Source organism: Homalodisca vitripennis, chromosome 6 (genome assembly GCF_021130785.1).
Source record: "Homalodisca vitripennis isolate AUS2020 chromosome 6, UT_GWSS_2.1, whole genome shotgun sequence".
Taxonomy (NCBI): domain Eukaryota; kingdom Metazoa; phylum Arthropoda; class Insecta; order Hemiptera; family Cicadellidae; genus Homalodisca; species Homalodisca vitripennis.
In genome coordinates this window covers 3,256,364-3,276,388 of record NC_060212.1, presented here as the reverse complement: position 1 = coordinate 3,276,388, position 20,025 = coordinate 3,256,364, and positions in this window count along the sequence as shown.

Below are 20,025 nucleotides of genomic sequence, written 5' to 3'. Positions count from 1 at the left end.
GGAACAACCTTAATACTTTCATCAAAAACTGTAGACGTTGATAGACATTTTTGGATATTTGTACTTGGAATTGTAACTTCGTTTCTCAAATAATTGTATATCTTTCAAAGACATTGGATACTCAAAGCCCGAAAATATCTCGTCATTTACAAATTTTTCATATTGTTTTGCTCTGTCAACATGAGTCTCAGGTTTTTTCAATAGCACATCGGATAAAATAATTAAAGCAATAATCATCTTTATTTTTGATATTTATACAGCTTTTTTATCTTTGATTTTCTTTGGTAAATCGATATATGATCCAGCATTCATCATTTCGTGTTTGTTAAGGTCTCAAAACTAGTTGTATGCAGCGTTTAAATGTCCATCCTGAACCCCTATTTGGATGATTTGTCTGTTCTCGATGTGATAATTTATTAAATTGCTTAGTAATAAAGTCATTTTACGTCAAAGATTTCATCTGCTTTTATAGTAAAGTACATTGGACACGTTTGTGTTTCACCGTTCACTAAAGTTCTTTTCGTATTTACATTCCAAAGAGAGATATCCTTTCTTATGTTTAACATTTTCTTGAAATTTCTCGATTAAACTTTTAATTTCTGACCGCATAATTGAAAGATATTTGTAAATTGACATAAAATTTTCGCTCAAATTCGTTAAAATATATTGTTTGAAAAGACCTTGCATAGAGGATAAAACTTCAACATCTATGATATTTTCAGGTTTTTCGTTAAGAGTTTTATCAATGTTTTCAATGATTTCAGACTTGGTTTTATCGTTAGTACCGATAGCCAACTTTTCAGCTATTGAATGAATTTTTTCATCATTAAATAGATTGAGATCTTTTCTTTTCCTTTTTAAAATGTCTCTTCAACTCTCGTAATTTCTCAATATTATACATGTTTTCGTGATCGGCAATTTGATTTTCTCTAGCCCATTGTCTTAAATAATTTTAGTTCATTATCGTAAATTTGCTTGTTTTTTCGTGGACTTTTATAATTATAAATGGCGATCATAGTTTTTTCTTAACATTTCTTTTTTGCAGAACGGACATGATATTTTATCGCGCTCCATTTATATATAAAAAAAAAATAAATTTATCTAAATGGTGATTGTAAAACCAACGATTGTGCCTCTCACGGCGTGATATCACTAACGGATATGACGCGGGCGAAGCGATTATCGTGATGGTCGGTCTGTAGTGACTGTCATTGATACTGCGCATTCTTTCGGAACTAAAATGTCGGTAATGCAGATTGCTTTAAAGAATAAAAATTGTGTTTCCGTTAACTATTATAACATTTTCTTTTTTTAAATGTCAGATAATTTTACCTATTTTATAACATGTGTACATTTTGTTACTTGTTACGAGGCAGAGAAAACTACCGTACGGGAAGACACAGAACGGTAGTTTGTGAACACTTGCCTTCGCAAGCAGGTGTTAATTTCCTCAACAGGACTGCCCAACTCTATAAAAACTACCCCAACGCCCAAGGCGTTCAAAGCTCGTCTCAAACGCCTTTTGGTGTCGCATGCATTTTATAATGCAGATGAGTTTTTTGAATTCGACTGGGAGACCACACAATTGGAATGACTGACTCCAATGTTGAAGTGGGTTTCATTGGCCAGGAATGAAAGATGCGTGATTGTAAAACTGTATGTTTGAATGAGGTAATGTGGTTATGAATGTTCAAAATTTTAGAATTACTCGTACAATATTGACGTTTGCTATGCAACTCATACATGTTGTCCTTGCAATAAAAGAATTTGATTTGATTTGATTTGTTATTTTCAAATTATATTTTTAAATTATTTTCTTAAATTTTACTTCTCGATTGGATGTTGTAGTTTCTTGTTCAGTATATATGACCGCGAATTCGGTTTGGTCGATTAGGAAGTTTACTTCTGAACTGTTTCAATGTGAGTGGCCATAGCGGAGAAACACCAAGTTCAGAAGTATTCAGTACGTATTCCGGAACCATTTCTCTATCCGTATCTCGCTCTTCTCTCTCTCTATAGCCTGAATATAGATCCTAGCATATAAACGGCAGAAGTGATCGTGTCATAGGCATAAAAAGAGAGGGAGAGAGAAAGAGAAAGAGGGAGGAGAAAAGGTCGACCGAGAAATGGTTTTGCAGTTTTTGACTTTGAATCTTTTCTATCTGCGAAGATTTTTCGATTATTCGTAGCAGATTTGACAAACATTTCCAATATATTTGACATTAAAACAGCTTAAGAAAGTAGAAGCAAACAGCTATAGATTCGGTTAATTTTTCATTCGTGGTTTACAGATTCGTTTATTGTCCTTTTAAACAGTATTTTCCATTGATTTTCTGTTGGCTCCAAAAGTGGTCTAGAATCGGCATATTCTTACCTACTTGTATATATATATTCGTATTGACTATTAGCTGTATTACTTTCATATAGAAGTTATTATCCGAGTGATAGTGAGAAAAACCACTTTAGGATCACAAAAATATACACGTGTTTGTCTGTAAGTTTGTCTGCATGATATTTCAAGAAGGAACTGACCTAAAGAAGAAATGTTTAATGAGCCTTCTCTTCTATGAAAACACAATTGACGTCAATGATGGTGTGTGGCGGGGGGGCTTTACTGAGGGTTAAGGAAAGGTTTTATGGCTTACCATGATGAAAAATTTAAAGTAAATGAAGTACGAAATGTAGGATGTAAAAAAATACAAAATAAACCTTTGAATACAGCACCTCATACAGGAATTGTTTAATTTTATTTCGCAAATAATAAACCCATCGCTGTATTTTATATATAATTTCCTAGCTATATGATGTATAAACGCATTCAATATTGAGATTAGATTGTTTCCATAATACTATACCAACGAGAAATAGGGATATTTTAATACCTCTGTATCATTTATAACCTATAAAAATGCAGTACCATTTGCCGTAAAATATTCTATATTCAAATCTCAATTAAAGAATATGTAAATAAAATACTCCGACTGTTCTACTTCCCTATGTCTAAAAGAAACAAGACTGACAATTGAGTGATTTATATTCAAGTTCAGTCCTCCATCCATTGTAATTCATGGCAAATACCGTCACAGATTTCACATTGTTAGTGTCTGGAGTTTTCAAGCTGAAAATATGATTAAGTAAAAGACATTACCTTCTCAATCAGTATTGAACTGATCAAAAGAGAAAATTATTTTTTAATCAAAATTATTTTTTTTTTAAAATGCGATCAATACTCTTAGGACTGTAGACTTTAATAAGAAATATATAATAAAGACGCGTGAAAAAAAGAAAGGAAATACACAGTATGAAAGTTTTGTTTGTAAAAATGTTTGTTTTTGTTATCTACATGCATAACATCATAATTAACCTAGTTTTAACCCCTTAGATGGTACGTGTACTAAGGAGCATGTGTTATTAGGTCTATCACTTATTAGTAGAAGGTGGCTCGGCGTTATAATTTCACTGTGCACCTTATTATATGTGATCAGTTACACAATTATTGAAGATCCACAGCTGTCTACCAGATCAGTGGTAAATATTTGTGAAGTTTCCCAAGGGTCTGTGGTACTCTTATAAAAAAACAAATTTCACCCTTATAAAATTCGGGTAGTACATGACTTGAATGAAGACGATCAAGAACGTTGTCTTCAGTTTTTTGATTAAATGGAAGCACTAATGTCTGTTCATCCATTGTTTGTTCGAAACATTGTGTTCAGTGATGAATACAGTTTCTTTTCAAATAGGGCTTTAAGAAAACACAAACTGCAGGTACTGAGACAAAGAAAACCCCAAGTTTTCCGTGAATCCTGCACCCAATACCCAGTAAAGGTAAACATGTGGGGTGGAATTTGGCGAATCATACTTTAGGACCATTTTTTATAATTAGAATCTAACTTAATAACTGTATTTTCAAATCTTACATGAATCAATTTCCTTTGCAATAACTAACTGTCACTAGGGGAAATAAACATGAATTTTATGAAGACAACCTCCAGCAGGATGGTTCCCCAGCACATTTTCGAGGTGCAATATGGCATTTACTAAGAACTCAATTATATGTTCAATGGATTGTTAGGCGTGGACAAGAAGAATAGCCTGCCAGAATAGGTCTACAGAGCTATTGAACTGTTTTTTCCATTTGGTCACGTTACATCCATAAACTACAAAACACTATTAAAAATAATATTGAAAATGCAAATACACGATTATTGAGGCCAGCACACAAATACCACTTCATACTTTTTACAACGTAAGAGAGCTCATCCTATGCTTATCTCAGTGCCAAATAGTAGGAGGGCTTCAGTTTAAAACGTTTTATTTGACTTGGCAATGTCGTGAGTTATTAAAAATATTGTTCTGTTAACTCTGGCTAATATTTTGGATGGGAAGGCATAGCGAACCCTGGTTTTCACAATTCATTAAGTTTTTGTATGCTTTTCTCTTCAAAATGAGCGGTCACATTCGACGCGTTAACATTTAAACTTTTGAGTTACCTCCAAAAAAAACATATTTTTGGGAGATACAACACATTTTCAAAATCACCTAATGAAATTTTCTTTCCAAGTGGCACCACAAACCAAAACATATCTCCTAAAAGTTTTGAACAAAATAGAGGGGTGGGCGGGTGACTTTATATTCCCCTTGCATAACCATAATATTAAATACATCGAATACCTTTTAAAACGCAATATTATACATTCTGTATTTACAGGTAAAATATCAGAGACTATGTCCTGTATTATCTCCCAAGAATACCACTAACACTACAGGACTTAGATAGTATTTACCAGGCGAAACAGTTTTTATATTTACATGAAAAGTGGAAGACACGGAGAGAGAATATCCTATGTCACGTCAGAAGTGTACCACTAAGACTAAAGAGCTTGCATAATATATTTAAAGCGCAGCATCCCATATATTTAGATGTAAAGGGGTACACACTATACAAGATATGAATCAAGAAGTGTATCACTAAGACTAGGAGCTTGCATAATATTTACCAGGCGAAACAGTTTTTATAATTACATGTAAAGTGGAACACACGGAGAGAGAATATTCTATGTCACGTCAGAAGTGTATCACTAAGACTAAAGAGCTTGCATAATATATTTAAAGCGCAGCATCCCATATATTTAGATGTAAAGGGGTACACACTATATAAGATATGATTTATCACGTCAGAAGTGTATCAATAAGACTAAAGAGCTTGCATAATATATTTAAGATGCATCATCCCATATATTTAGATGTAAAGGGGTACACACCATGGAAGATACTCTGTTTCTCGTCAGAAGTCTATCAATACTAACATTATTGGATGATATCCATTTAGCATATTTTAATTTTGATGGTTTTTTCAAGGTTTTTATGTGTTTACTTATATGTCTGCTTCTTTGCAAATGATAACTCCCTTTCACTTTCTGACAAAGATCGGCATGAACTAGAAATGAAATGTATTGTACACGTGGACTTTCTGCTTGATTGCAATGGATTGAGCAAATGTTATTTACTCTTGAAAGAATGAAACTAATTTAATTTAAGATAAGCAATACCTAACCTCTTACTAATTTATCGTTGACGATCGGTGGTCCTGTCTTCTCTCCTTTGGCAAAAAAGTACTAAGATGTAGCAATCAGCAACATCTTGAAGTGTGGAGAGCACAAACATTTGGTTTAAAAGGCGTTACGTTTAGGAATCTTTATTTAATTACTGCAATTTAAATCCAAAAACTTGGAACAGCAAATAAGCGAGAAATGGATATTTAAACCCATAATAAGCCGTTAATAAAACTTTGGAGTATAGCAATGTAGATTATTACAAACACCGTACTGAAATACGCAACTAGGATATTTTTATACTTATAGTTTCGTTCTCAACACAAACTATCAAGACTGCAAACAATTAAACCCTATAAAATGTTCTGTTCTGTAAACAACCAACTCTTGCTCTAAAGGCAAGCTGCTTTAGTCTCTCTTTATTGTATAAGTTTCTTTTACAAACACGAAAGCTTACAAAGCATTTGTTGTTCTTCATTATGTCCACAATAATGAGATAAATTCCGTAGCAGAAAGGGAAACTGTTTGGAGCTTAGTCAAAGCAATTTAATTTATACGTAGTTAAATATTGATAGTAAAATTCTTCTATAATAACAGTTTATATATGTGTGTCCATATATCGCATATTACTATATGCTCGATTTTCTCAAGCGACTAAGAAATCACAAGCAACTCCTTTCAAAATGAACACGCTAAGCTCTTCCTGAAGTAAAGATTCCCAAGAAATCCTTTCTCAGATCCTACTTTAAATTTGCTGGATCCTTAAGCATAAAGAGCTGTGTGGCTTAGTCCTAATATTGCAGACAATAAAGATGTCTGCAAGCACTAATGCGATAACTAGGATGTATATGATAATGGGTAAAAATTCAAACTTAAATTATTTCAGACCAGTGGATTAAAGTCCTAAAGGGTAACTCAAAGGTCATCTATCTAAGTGAATATTGAGTGCAATTTAATTAAATCTAAATATCACACTAATATAAGCATTTTAACATTTTAAATATAGTTAGATTTATAAAAGCGCTTGAGGATGACTCTGAGCTTTTAACTTTTTTTGACTTATAAAACAAACGTTTTACCAAAAGCTTAATCTCATTCAATTCAATCAAAGATTAATCATGTTTATAATAATAATTTCGGATCGATTGTAACTAAATTAGTTCTATGACTTTACAACAAACCTTTATGCTTATTGAGATTTTTTGCTTAATAGTTTCAATATACTAATATGTCGACCTTCGAAGTCATCTTACTATTAGTGTTACGATAGTTTTATGCCTACACCAATAAAGCATTTTAACATCTTTGGTGCTAGTTAAACGTGAAATGGATCTATGTCCTACTAAAAGGGATATTTATACTTAGTCAATGGGTTTTATGTAGGATAAATTTGACTATCTGAGTCATGATAATTTAAAAATTGGTGATGTGTGTGAGTGAGGTCCTGCAGTTCTCAGAAGAACAATAAAAGTGGAAGTGTTTGTAGTGTAACATGGTGTTTACGGGATAAACCCTGGGTCGTTTCGCTAGAACCTTAAGAGGAAATTCGTTTAAAATATTTCCGTGAGCTAAATTTGCAGTGAATAGTTTTTATTTATGTTTTTATATAAAAATATGTTATATATTAAATATTTTATATATATATCAAGCGCAGAGAATGAAAATCCCTAATAAATTTAAAGAAGGTATGAGTACCAAATTTTGAAAATTTATAAATATCAAACGGGAGGATTTCCGCCAGCGAATTAAGTAACAAATGGACCTGACCAACATATTTATAGTTTTTAATGGGTCTCTGAAAAACTATTAACGAGCTAACTCGTATGTTGAGTCCTAACTAAAGTCACCAGGGGAGCCATCGACTGCCATTCGCCCGAGCGTCGCCTGGGACTCTTGCGTCATAAAATGTGTCAGAGCATGGTAAAACAACATAATTCATACTTTCTCGTTATCTCAACTAATTGACTTTATTAACAATTTCAATGGCTAATAACATTTAATAATTATTAACAAATATTCGTATTTTATGTTAGCACCAATTTAAATACGGTTTATTACTTTAGTTAGGTATACATTTATCGGTAGTAACTATTAATTAAGAGTTGAAAACTTAACCGTAAGCATTATAGCTTAGTAATGCTTCAAGTCTTATTGTGCCTATTGCTCTTATTATATGTGGTATGTCACATATTTTTGCACTCCAATAGCTTAGTAATGCTTCAAGTTGTACAGTATTGTGCTGATTGCCCTTATTATATGTAGTATGCCACAACATTGTGCATTCCAATAGCTTAGTAATGCCTCAAGTTGCATTGTGCCGATTGTTTCTATTATATGTGGTATGTCACAACATTGTGCACTCCAATAGCTTAGTAAACTTAGTATAAATATTGTTTGTGTAATATTGTTGCTACATAATTTATTTGTTAATATTTATAGTCTAATATCTTGTTGAAATAAAATATTGCTATTTGTTGTTTATTGCTGAAATATTTGTTACAGTAATGAATTGACTTGCTATTGCATTTTATTGTCACATAGTTTATATTGTTGTTATGTTCTGTCAGAGTTTATATTTGTTTTACGTTTTTATACTTTATTTATAGTTGTTATATATAATTTATTCTGTATATTTGTTTCTTAATTATTGAATTTCAAGTTTGGTCAAGTTTAGCCAAAATTATTTCTGCTTCCAAACAAAAGGTAGGATACGCTGAGGAAAATCGGTACATGGTCTTGACTGTGTGGTAAGCATGAGAGCTGCTATGTGCTCTAGTGGTAATATTATTGTTTTCTATTTATTTGTCAATATTATAACATTCTCTTTGCATGATGAGTTCATTAGTTCATTACTCTTTGTTACTTTTCTGTTTTGTTTATTGGTATTGTTATTTAGATGTAAGATTTCTATTTATTGTTTTTTAGGTATAGTATTCTATTTATTGTTATTGCTGTTTATGAAGTGTTTATTTACATACTATTTCTATATATATATATTATATATATATATATATTAGTGATAGTGGTAATGTAGATTACTATACATGTATGAATAGGTATGTATTGGTTGTAGTATTAGAGATACGATTTGGAATACTAATATGGAAGTAGGCACACATAACATGAAAAATTGTTTAATTACTGAGTAGCTATGATGCCCACACACGCCATTTTTGGCGTCTGGGTTATTTTGGCATGTCATTGTATTGTATATTTCCGAATAAAGGATTTCTGACTTCTGAATGCTTCAAGTTCTATTGTGCCTATTGCTCTTATTATATGTGGTAAGTCACAAAATTCTGCATTCAAAAAGCTTAGTAATGCTTCAAGTTCTATTGTGCATATTGCTCGTATTATATTATGTAGTATGTCACAAAATTGTGCATTCCAATAGCTTAGTAATGCCTCAAGTTGCATTGTGCCGATTGCTCTTATTATACGTGGCATGTCACAACATTGTGCACTGCAATAGCTTCGTATTTCTTCACGTTTTACTGTACTGATTGCCCTGACTAATAAGAGGCATGTCAAAATTTTGGGAACTCCATCTATTGCGACCCAAATAGAACAGCGAAAAAAAAGAAAAACGGCGATGCTATTAAGAATATTTGTCTGGCTTCTTTAGGAACTAAATATATAATTTTATTGTTTTATATTAATATGAGAAGTAAAGTTTAAACTCTCTCAAGGTGAGTGTACTTAATGTTTACAACCTCAAAGATATTTTAAAGAAATTATGCTCTGAAGTGAACACCCTTTAGACATGTTTTTGTACTAGTTGATCCTTGTTGTACTATTTGATCCTTTTCCTAGTTGATCTTTGTTGTCCTAGTTGACTCTGCTAAATTTCAATAAATTAGCCTAGCTTCTGTATTCCAGAAAGTCGTAAATAAACTCATAATTGATTATTTTAAATAAATGTATGGATACCTAAAATAGTTTTCGGTGTTTCGTTTTCTTTTTGTAGTATATTTAGTGGATTTCTCACTTCGTTCTAATTCTCTGTCAGAGTTAAAATCTGATCTGTCAGCAGCTTAATAAGATCTAAATATTCACAAGGGAGTTCGTTCTCGTTTGAAGGTTAACTATAGTATCGTTCTTAAGCTAACATAATTTCCAAGTTTCAATATTTCCAAACGCTTAGAAATACTTAACTTCAGCAGTTTAAAATGTCCACTAAATCATAGAGGAAACTATTTCATTTTCCTCCGCGCAATATATTTTCGGATATAGAGTTAATAATAATATTATAAGCAGTACACTTCAAAGAATAAGCTCTTGACTTCTCAATCCTCGAAGGCTTCTAGGAATAAGATTTTCCTGTTGCAGGTTAAATATAATTATAATTTGTTTACAGTAAATTATCTCTATAGTATTCTGCTTTGATTAGATTTTAATACGGTAGGTTTATAGTCATTTAATATAATACATAATACCTGTACACTATATACGATTTATTGCTCTTTGGCAATTTCGCTTAAATAGAGTAAGAAGGGATAGTTAAATAAAGTGTACATAGTATCCTATAATTTAAAAGCTTGACAAACAAACAACACCGTTATAAATATTGAGAGCCGTTTGTTTGAAAATGATCAATCAACAGCGTATAAATTTTACAGCTAACATACAGAATCGCTGTGATGGCGTGGACACATGTGAGGGATATTGTTGTAGCAGTCTCTTTTATTTAATGACGTCAATAAATCACAGAATTTACTATTAGCTACCCATTTATTTAACTTTGAATTGGTGATAAATTAAATTAGAAAAATAATGCGGCTTCTAGTAGATTCTCATGCTATAGTAAATTTAATTTTGGCCAAGATACACACAAGACTGCTAGATTCAGTTTTATCTTCGTAAAAATAGCAACATAAACACAATTGTTGGATTATTTGGCAGATAGTAAATGTGCTTTACTAATTAACTACCTATTCCTTTCAAACATTATAATGTGGTAACCCAATTATATATTTTACTAGCTGTTTCCTGCGGCTTTGCAAGCTTTTCGTAAGCTTTGTCCATGTATGTGCACTTCTGGTTCAAGTGATAATTCACTTGGCGTGGCAACGGCGATGTAGAGTTTGCCTTGTTGCCACGATCGAGAAAATCTGCATATGTTTATATTGTATACGTACATGTACTTTATTATTATGTGGTCTAACAGCTTTAAGTGCAACCATAAAATTATCTTAAAGACAAATTTACATAATAACTTTGTTATTTGTTGTTTGTGAAGCGCCTTCAAATAGTGTTTGTCTACCTGTAACGTATTTGCAGTTTATAATGTGCAGGCGCTTTGAAAACTGTTCCCTTTTGCAGTGCCGCCTGGTGGCTAGTTACACCCATAGCCATAGCATATAAGCCTTCTAAAAACTTAAAAATTCAATACATTCATACAGACAGACTCGTATTTAGGCACATACTGTTCGGCGCTCATGCACAGGGAGAAAATTTAGGGCTGAAAAGAGGGTTTATTTTATTTTCGTATTCATAATAAAACATTTAAAAAGAATTAAATAATTATTTATAATACATTATGTCAAATTAATCATGTAGCATGCTATTGTAATATAATTTAACAGATCTAGGATTTATTGCGCATAAATAACATACAACAATTCTTACAAAAATGTACATTGAATAAATATGAATGAGTATTTCTTTAAGCACCTGTTAGTAAATAAGGCTCAATTTTCACCACATCCTTCTCCTCTAATATATTTTGTGGTTATTACACTTCGTGGAACTTTTTGGTCTTTAAGAGATCTTCGGATGTACATCTTGGAGGCTTTGATCAGTTCTTTTTCCTCAGTAACATTTATTTGGTAAGTCATTCAGTTATTGACGTTGATTCACTTAATTTTGTATCTTCATTATTTGGGTTGATAGTAATGATGCCAATATGTTTAATTGTTGAAATCTTTCTCTAATTGCACGTATAGTGTATTGACCCTCAGTTTCCTGCCATATTCAGACTTCCCATTAGTTAAAGAGGTCCTAAGTGCTAAGTATGGATAGAAATGTTTTGATTTACATCACTTTTCCAGTATTTAGTATTTATTTCTAGTACTTCAACTGAAGGATAAAATTTACTACATCTGACATGATTCTTTATGAAAGCAGTTAGCCAATTAGGGATTGAATATCCGCTACTTTATCATTTTTGATGGAGAACAGTTCGTTCCCCAAAACCCTCTGTTACCTTACACTTTCTGCAACCACTGAAAAAAAATTTTACTTATATTAAAGCGGTGTTGAAAGGCCACTATGTTTATAATTAGACCATCCAGTAGAGTGTCAATATGTAGCCTAAAGAGGTATCCACAGATAATTTATTTAAAATAGAGTGCTAACTTAGTGATAGTATTTTGCAATGAAACTCGGTGAGAAAATGTAAAAAGAGTAATAATAAAAGGACTAATGACCTGCACTAACGAGTTTAAAAGAATATCGTAATGTAAAACGTTTGCGAGAACGAGAGAGATAATACATCTAATGTGTAAAAGGTCAGCAAACGACCGCGGCGACGCCTGCAAAAACCTCGCGTGGTATCGTTTATTCTTTTATCTTTACAATTAAAACCTCTTTAGCCTTTACCTGGGAATTTGTTGAATTCATTTGGATTTTTAACGGTTTACATTATTTCCGTGTCGTCAGTGAGGTATTCTATTGCCTAGATTACGTATAGTTATAAATGTAACTTAACCTTAATTTTTGCTTTACGCATCATTTCTATTTAATAGAATATCCTACTGATTACATTGAGATAATCTTGTAACAGATCTGAAATACGCTATTTAATTATCAGAAATTGTATGTAAATTATTCATTTTTAATAATGTTTGAAAAAAGTGTATTATAAAATCTCATCGAATCACATCTAGCCAATTTTTCAAAGTGACTTTTTCTGTTATTTATTTTTTATATAATTATACTGAAGGATTCTGAAACACAACTTTATGACGTTTAACCTCAATTCACGAAATCTATGCAGCTGCTGAGTACAATATATTTTTGAGTTTCGTTGCGTTGATTTTTTGTTTTAAGCACTGAATTTTTAAATCAAAACGAATTATTTCCGTGCGTTATCAGTGACGAATATTCCTATGAACCCACTTGATAATTTATTTAATAAATATTTAAATAAACTAATTTTAATTTTAATTTTCAATGTACATTTTCATTGTGTTATGTTCTAGTAGTGTTAGAAACATTTTCATATTGTTCTTACCGTATAATAAATGTATTTTTAAACAAACTGAGCGGAAACCTTTTGAAATTTAACATGTGACCAGATATTTGGAGAAATACTTTATCTGTTTCTTTTATATATAACATGAAACTTCATAGGTAAGAATGAGTATAGAAATGGTGATTGTCATAGAGACGGTGTGTGTTCAAAAATAGAATTTAGCTGGCTGAACGTCAATGTAGCATACCACTTATTAGGCTGACACAATTTCTGTTATGTCTGCCGAAGAGGGGATGTATGAGTTTTTGAATGTCTGACAGTCCGCTTGACATTAAAAGAATGACATGGTCTATGGACTTTTTAGATATTTCATGCCACTTCTGCAAAGCCTGTTATTTTACACGGGGTTTGGCGTTGTAAATAAGAAAACCTTGTAAATAAAAATGAAATATTCCGAGTTTCGTTTTTACAATTCACAGTTTTGTGAAAAATTAGGGAATTGCATTCATAAAAATTTAAAACGTATTAAAATTTCATTTTACAATCACATAATTTTTGGCTATTTAAATACAGAAACTACCAATTGTAAGTTACAAAAGAAATATGTAGAAAGCAATATTATTGTTTAAGTTTTTGAAACGAAAACAAGAAAGTTCCAAATTTAAAACTCCAGTTTTGCATAAGAATTTGAATATGTGGGTTCAGTTTCAAAATAAATCGATGCAGTGAACGACTGAAACTTCAAAGTAAAAAAATCATTAAATTATCAGAGAGGTAGTTTTTTGAGTTATTATATATGTATATATGGACCAAAAGTAACCATGGTACTGAAGTTCAAGTTTCTAGGACAATCGTTTTAGAATTAAGAAAAAGGAAGGTATTTTAGAACCCTTAAGAATGGTAAACGCGGGCTGGGAGTCCAGCGGAGAACAGCGCTTGGTTATGGTAGGAGTCTTTCCCATGAACCCGCTCACAGAGACGGATGATCTTTCCTGCGAGGAGGGGCCAAAAGAAGCGCCAGAGACATTGATAGCAATTTTGGCTGCACTTTGGCAACATTGACCATGCAATTTTGGCTGCACTTTGGCAACATTGACCATGCAATTTTGGCTGCACTTTGGCAACATTGACCATGCAATTTTGGCTGCAAGAGTGGGATGGGTGTACCGAAGGTCGTTAAACCTTTAGTCTCATCAGAGACCTGAACGCCTGAATGATCCGCTACCACGGGGAGATTAAATTGTACCTGTTGCAGTCCCTGACTTGGTACGGCTACTTCAGGAATTATCTTCACCGGATGGGAAAGGTCGAATGATCTCGGTGTATGTACTGCACGGAGGATGATGATGACACTCATCGTATGTTCTTCGAGAGCACAGAAGAATGCTTGTCTGCACTATCGGTGATGTCTCATCAGAAATCGTGGTGGGGATAATACTGCTAAGCGATGACATGGGGAAGGCCGTTTCTCCGTTATAAGGTATCCATCGCGTGCAAAGAGATCCTTAGATTCCCGGAAAGGTAGCACGGGTGCATGAGAGGAGGCCAGGTATAAAATAATCCAGAACAGGGTTACAGGTCTGGATTCACGGTCCAAAGGGGGTTTAGTGGGTATTACCTGTGTTTAACGGGGTGAGAAAAATTTTATAATTAATCTAATTGATTTTTAAGATCACTTTATTCCTGAAACCCAATTAATAGCTATATTTTAGATATAGCTGTAATTTGGGTTTTCGTATTTGGTTGGATATCGCTATTAGCTTTGGGATTCTGATTGCTAAAATTGTGGGTTTAAATTATGTTAGGATAAATATGTGTATAATATTTCCTATATTAACACTTATTCTTATATTCACATGTAAGTAGCTGCGGTTTTACTAAATGGCAAGATTGTATCTCTTCCAGAAAACAGTAAATGACAATTTAAACACGCAGTTGGATAGTATTTATAGTACTGTATGTTAGATTATGTTTTATTAGTACGGTTTTACTAAATGGCAAGATTGTATCTCTTCCAGAAAACGGTAAAGGTAAAGGACAAATTAAACACGCAGTTGGATAGTATTTATAGTACTGTATGTTAGATTATGTTTTATTTTAGATTACCATTACATATAATAGGAAACGGATTTCATAAATAATTTCGAATGCTCTTCGAATAACAGCATTAAATGAACCAATATTCGGAGAACTGACCATTGTATGTTCACTAGGCAATTACGTGCACAAATGCAAACTAATGTTTATGAGATGCACAACTACAATAACCTGTGTTTGTTGACTGTTATAGTTCTTTTGTTAACCAGCCATTGTGGAGGTGCATAACTCTAATGTAAATAGTGTGAAATCGTTATTAGATTTAATAGTTTGTAAAGCCTATGAATGTTACTCTATTCGATTTCAGATCTAAGTTTTCATTTATTATATGACCTCATTTGTATGGTGATCTGAATTAATGTTAAAAAAATAACTAAGCGTTACGGTAAATTAATTATTCACATCAATTGGCTGAGCGCAGAGAAGACTACAATTTAACCGTCTCCTAAAGTTTTATTTCTGTTTGTCTCTCCTCATGATGTGTCGGAAAAGAAAATTACATGTCGGAAATTATTTTTCATGTCACTCCACGGTATTTAGCTCTGCGATAAAGAACACTTTTACACGGTCTTATGTATTAAAAAAGATATAACACAACGTTTCGAGGATTGGATACTACCCTCTTCGTCAAGCTTGTCTTTACCCATTACCCTCCTGACCATCGCCTTCCAGTCCAATTGTTTCAGATGATGCGGTTGGCAAGGAAGGAACCGGCATTAATTTTTTTTGCAGTATCCCACTATCGCCTGTGCTGGTGTAACGTGTTATTGTGCTCTTGAATTCTGGTACTCGTGACTTGTGCTCAAGACATGCATCCTGTGCAGTGAATAACACCTGGACTGGACTCGAAAGCAGCTTTTGGGTACGTTTGAAACCTTACCTTCCCTTATTTTATTCTTCCTATTATTTATTTTTGTATGTATTGACACCACCCAACCACTTGACAAAGAGGATAGATTTCAATTCTCGAAACATTGTGTTATACCTTTTGTAACATAAATGAAAGAAAATGTTAAAAATCCAGCTACCCTTGCAAACGTTCCAATGTCAATAGCAAACCTTATTCAAACAACTGTCTTATGGCCAATCATGATGTAAATGAGAATTCCGTACACTGATTTAAACGTAAATTACGGCATATATAGCGTATATAATCATATTTACTGAAATGCTTAAGTACAGTAATACTGATGTTGACTGTTTCAACAACATTGCTTTAATTAAAACATATGTTTGAAAATGAAGAAACAAAAATAAAACGTTATAAATTACGAAAAGCCTAAAATTACACAAAAAATAAACAAACCTTTGTGCTACATTCCCTTGGGGCTGCTACGTGTGCACTGGTTTTCCTTTCTCTACCTCTAAACTACAAACATCACATGTCATATCCAGCAAAAAAAAGGTGCAAAACGGTGATATTAAAAAGTGAAACTTTTCATTAGTAACGTATTTTTATGTAAATTTTACTTTTATGACTAGGTGAGGTTCAACATTTAGGTAGTTTAAATCTTAAAAATTTTTAGTATATTTCAATATAATAAAACATATACACCTTCCAACAAAGTCTTATTTGAAAGAATGAAGAATACTCAACAAATACGATTTACTTTAAATATATATAATGTCATACCGGATTTGTTAAGTCGTTAGGGTAATAAAAGGAATGCAGACAAAAGGAAAAGTGAGGTGTTATGAAATGTATTTGTAAAAAATACTTTTTTAAGATAAAATTTTAATTTTTAGTTTTAAAATTAAAATATTTTTATCCATTGTTCTACTTTTTTGAATATCTTCTGAGATCATCTAACTACTATTGATCGACTAATTAGTTTAATTAACCATGATATCAAAATGTCAGGTTGAAATGAACTATTTTATATTTTTAAGTTGATTTTCAGTATCAAACGGGCAAATAAAAAAACATATTAATCAGAAATGAAAATAAATTTAACATTCTATTAGAGGAAGCTGAAATTTCTTTAATTGCAATTGTACAGCAAACAGTATTTTCGTTGTAAAGAATGAAAAACTGAGATATATTTTTATCATTATTTTTTAGGTAGGCTATTTAAAAAAACTTTTAAAGATTATATGACCTTTCAGTAGATAATTGTTTTCATTTCCTACTGAAATTCTAATATATTGTTTTTGGGTGAGCTCTAACAATGACAAATCTCCTTATGATTGTACATTTTATGATTGTAACACTTTCGGGTCTACAGTTCGACGTTATCAGCTTGCATGATCATCAGCATGAATTAGAGTTAAGTAATGGGAACTATTTTGTTGGGAAATGTATTAAGGAACTTTGTGTTTACATAAAGGAAGTGAAAAGGGCTGTAGAAATGCGTTTTATAGGCTATGTCGTCAAGGTATGTAGTCGATCAGTAATACGTTTCAGACATGTGTCAGTTTATAATAGAGTGTTGCAACTAATGATTGACAGCTATGAAGACTAAGCTTTACTTTCTGGTGTACACTTCCTTATAATTTGTTATAATAACTGTATAGTATTTCCTTAAAAGGACATACCATATTCAGCTCCGGTCCGTTCTGAAACTCACTGCTTTTGACATCTAAAAAACGTATGTACCTGCAACTTTTTACAAAATGTTTCAAACCTTATTTACTTAAGATATTTCCATCCTAAGTACATATAAGTACAAGTCACATTGCACCAACATGTTCAGCCTACCAAGTACAATTAATTAACTATACTTATTTACTACATTTCTATATTTTATGTAGCACGTTGTTGATATCGGTATAAATGAATTAATTTTGATTCGAATTATGATTCTAGCCAATTGTTTTCTGCACAGATGAAACAGAAAAATAGTGTACCACAATGATCGATTTTCAGTCCTTTCATTTTTAAATATTTTTAAATCTTTCCTATTGAGTGGGCAAGTGATATATTAAGCGGATGGCACAAATCTCCTTTTAGAGTCTTAAAAGAAATTTTTAATACGTATACGTCAATAAACAAGAGAAAAGATTCTAAACCTTTAGCAAATTTAATATAAAACACGTAAAAGGAAAGAAAGGTTCATCTGAGATTTTTTTGCGTAGGAAAGAATAGTCCAATGATTGACTACAGTTTTATCAAGAATGGAAATTATTACATTTTATTGCAATGTACCAGGATTGACGCTTAATTTAAAAACATCATTTAGAAATCGTTTTAGTAAAAGGGGTCCTTAGAAGGATTCTTAAGGTGCCAAAAAAAAACCCATGTATGGATGCTGTATTTATTACTAGCCTTCCAAATAATACGAAAAGTTCTTGAACCTATACGTCAAATACTCAGTTAAAACGCAGATTTCGTCTTTATTGTTTGCTCGATGAATGACATTCTATTTCACAATCGGAGAAGCGATCAAGCTCGGACTGAATGGAGGATGACAATGACAACAGCATCAAAGTGTGAGTGTGTCAGCTTACATGCGTCTGAATGGCGAGATATTGGATCATATTCTGTGTGGTATTAGTGCAATACATAAGAAATTTATTTTCCAAACAATTAATTAATCTTGATATTGTTAGTTTGTAAAAACATTGTTAAAAAGTTATTAAAACTTACATCTTTTTTTCTTTTTATTGTTAGGTTTTCATATTTAGTTATAATTATTAATCAAATTTTACGCATTAATATAGTCTTTTACTAATAACCAGAATTGTATGTTATTTAGAACTGCTCTTTGCCCACCATTATTCGATACCATTTTTATTATAAGCCATCTGTTTCCACTTATATTTGTACACACATACACACACACACACACACACACACACACACACACACACACACACACACACACACACACACACCTGCATTCAAAATCTATAGTGGTCCGATTGTCACGTGGTATGAGGTGACTTCTGTCGACCAATCAGGCGTCCAGGACGCCGGAGAAGAAAAGCTCCCCAAGGCATCTCTCCAGTTCTTCTAAAGACTCCGTCTCGCTAGGTTGTACGTCAACACCAGCTTTAAACAAGTTCGGGCCGTGCCCCCTTGTCTTGTCTCTTGTGAACCGTAAGCCGTTCTATGGCAATTAACAGTCCCCTTGCCGGACATTATTTGTTTAACGAGCCAAAAGTAACTTTGTCTCAACGTTCGTGAGTGAACCGAAAACAGTGTCAAGTGAAGGTGGAATCTTCATCCATCAACAAGGACTCCACCAGCGCAACGTTCCTTGGAAGCAACCCAGGTCGAACTACAATCAACCCAACTTCATGTGTGTCGAGGTGTCAGACAATGGACGGTGCAAGGTAACAGTGTTTCATCATTCTTATCATGGTCCTTCGCAACTAAAGACAATTCTCTTATCAACCAAGATTTTAAAATCCTCAACTAATTCGGACATTTTTGGACATTTCAATAGAAAAACGAAAATCATTTTAACACCTGTATTTTTACTTTAATTTTGTGCCTTTTTCTAATACTATGTTTTGTGATCTCATTTCGTATTTTTATTTTTCCATTCGACTAATAGTTATTCTTAGAAAAGCAACGTATGGGCTCCACCTGCTCAGCTATCGAAGTATGAGTTTTAAATATTAGACACTTTATTGGTCCTTCGAATATAATTGCGGTCCGCCAAGCCGGATCTCCTAACATACCTTTTGGTCCTTCTGACCGGATCTAACAAGTATATAAGACAAACTAGCTTAGTTGTGGTAGGAACAAACAATCGTATACAGATTATAAGTGAATTATTTTATTACTAAATAAGATGAAACTGTCAGTATCATACATAAAAAATATTTAATTTGCTTTGCCATCAGTGTACTTCATAAAATTTTTTAAATTATTTTATTTCATCCAGTAATCGAGATATTGAGTTAATCGGAATTTTGTCTTTTTACGAGTTGGTCTCCACTTCAGAAGACGCTTTAGTCCACCTATGATGGCTGCAAGCGTGAGCGATGCAAGTACATATATTTCCGCCAATGTTCACGATAGTAACTTTATATTGTATGAGTAGAAAATACACAGAAAAAGATTACTGAAAGTGAACGGAGATGCAGTACCGGACAGTCTAAACAACAATAAGATAGAAAGGCAAATGGCGGCTCCCACAAGGCCTTTGTTCCATGAATAAATCTACAAAGCAAGTTTGTTTTTTCCCTACACAGCTTCTATTGAATCTGGTATTTACTAAGATCGTATACGTT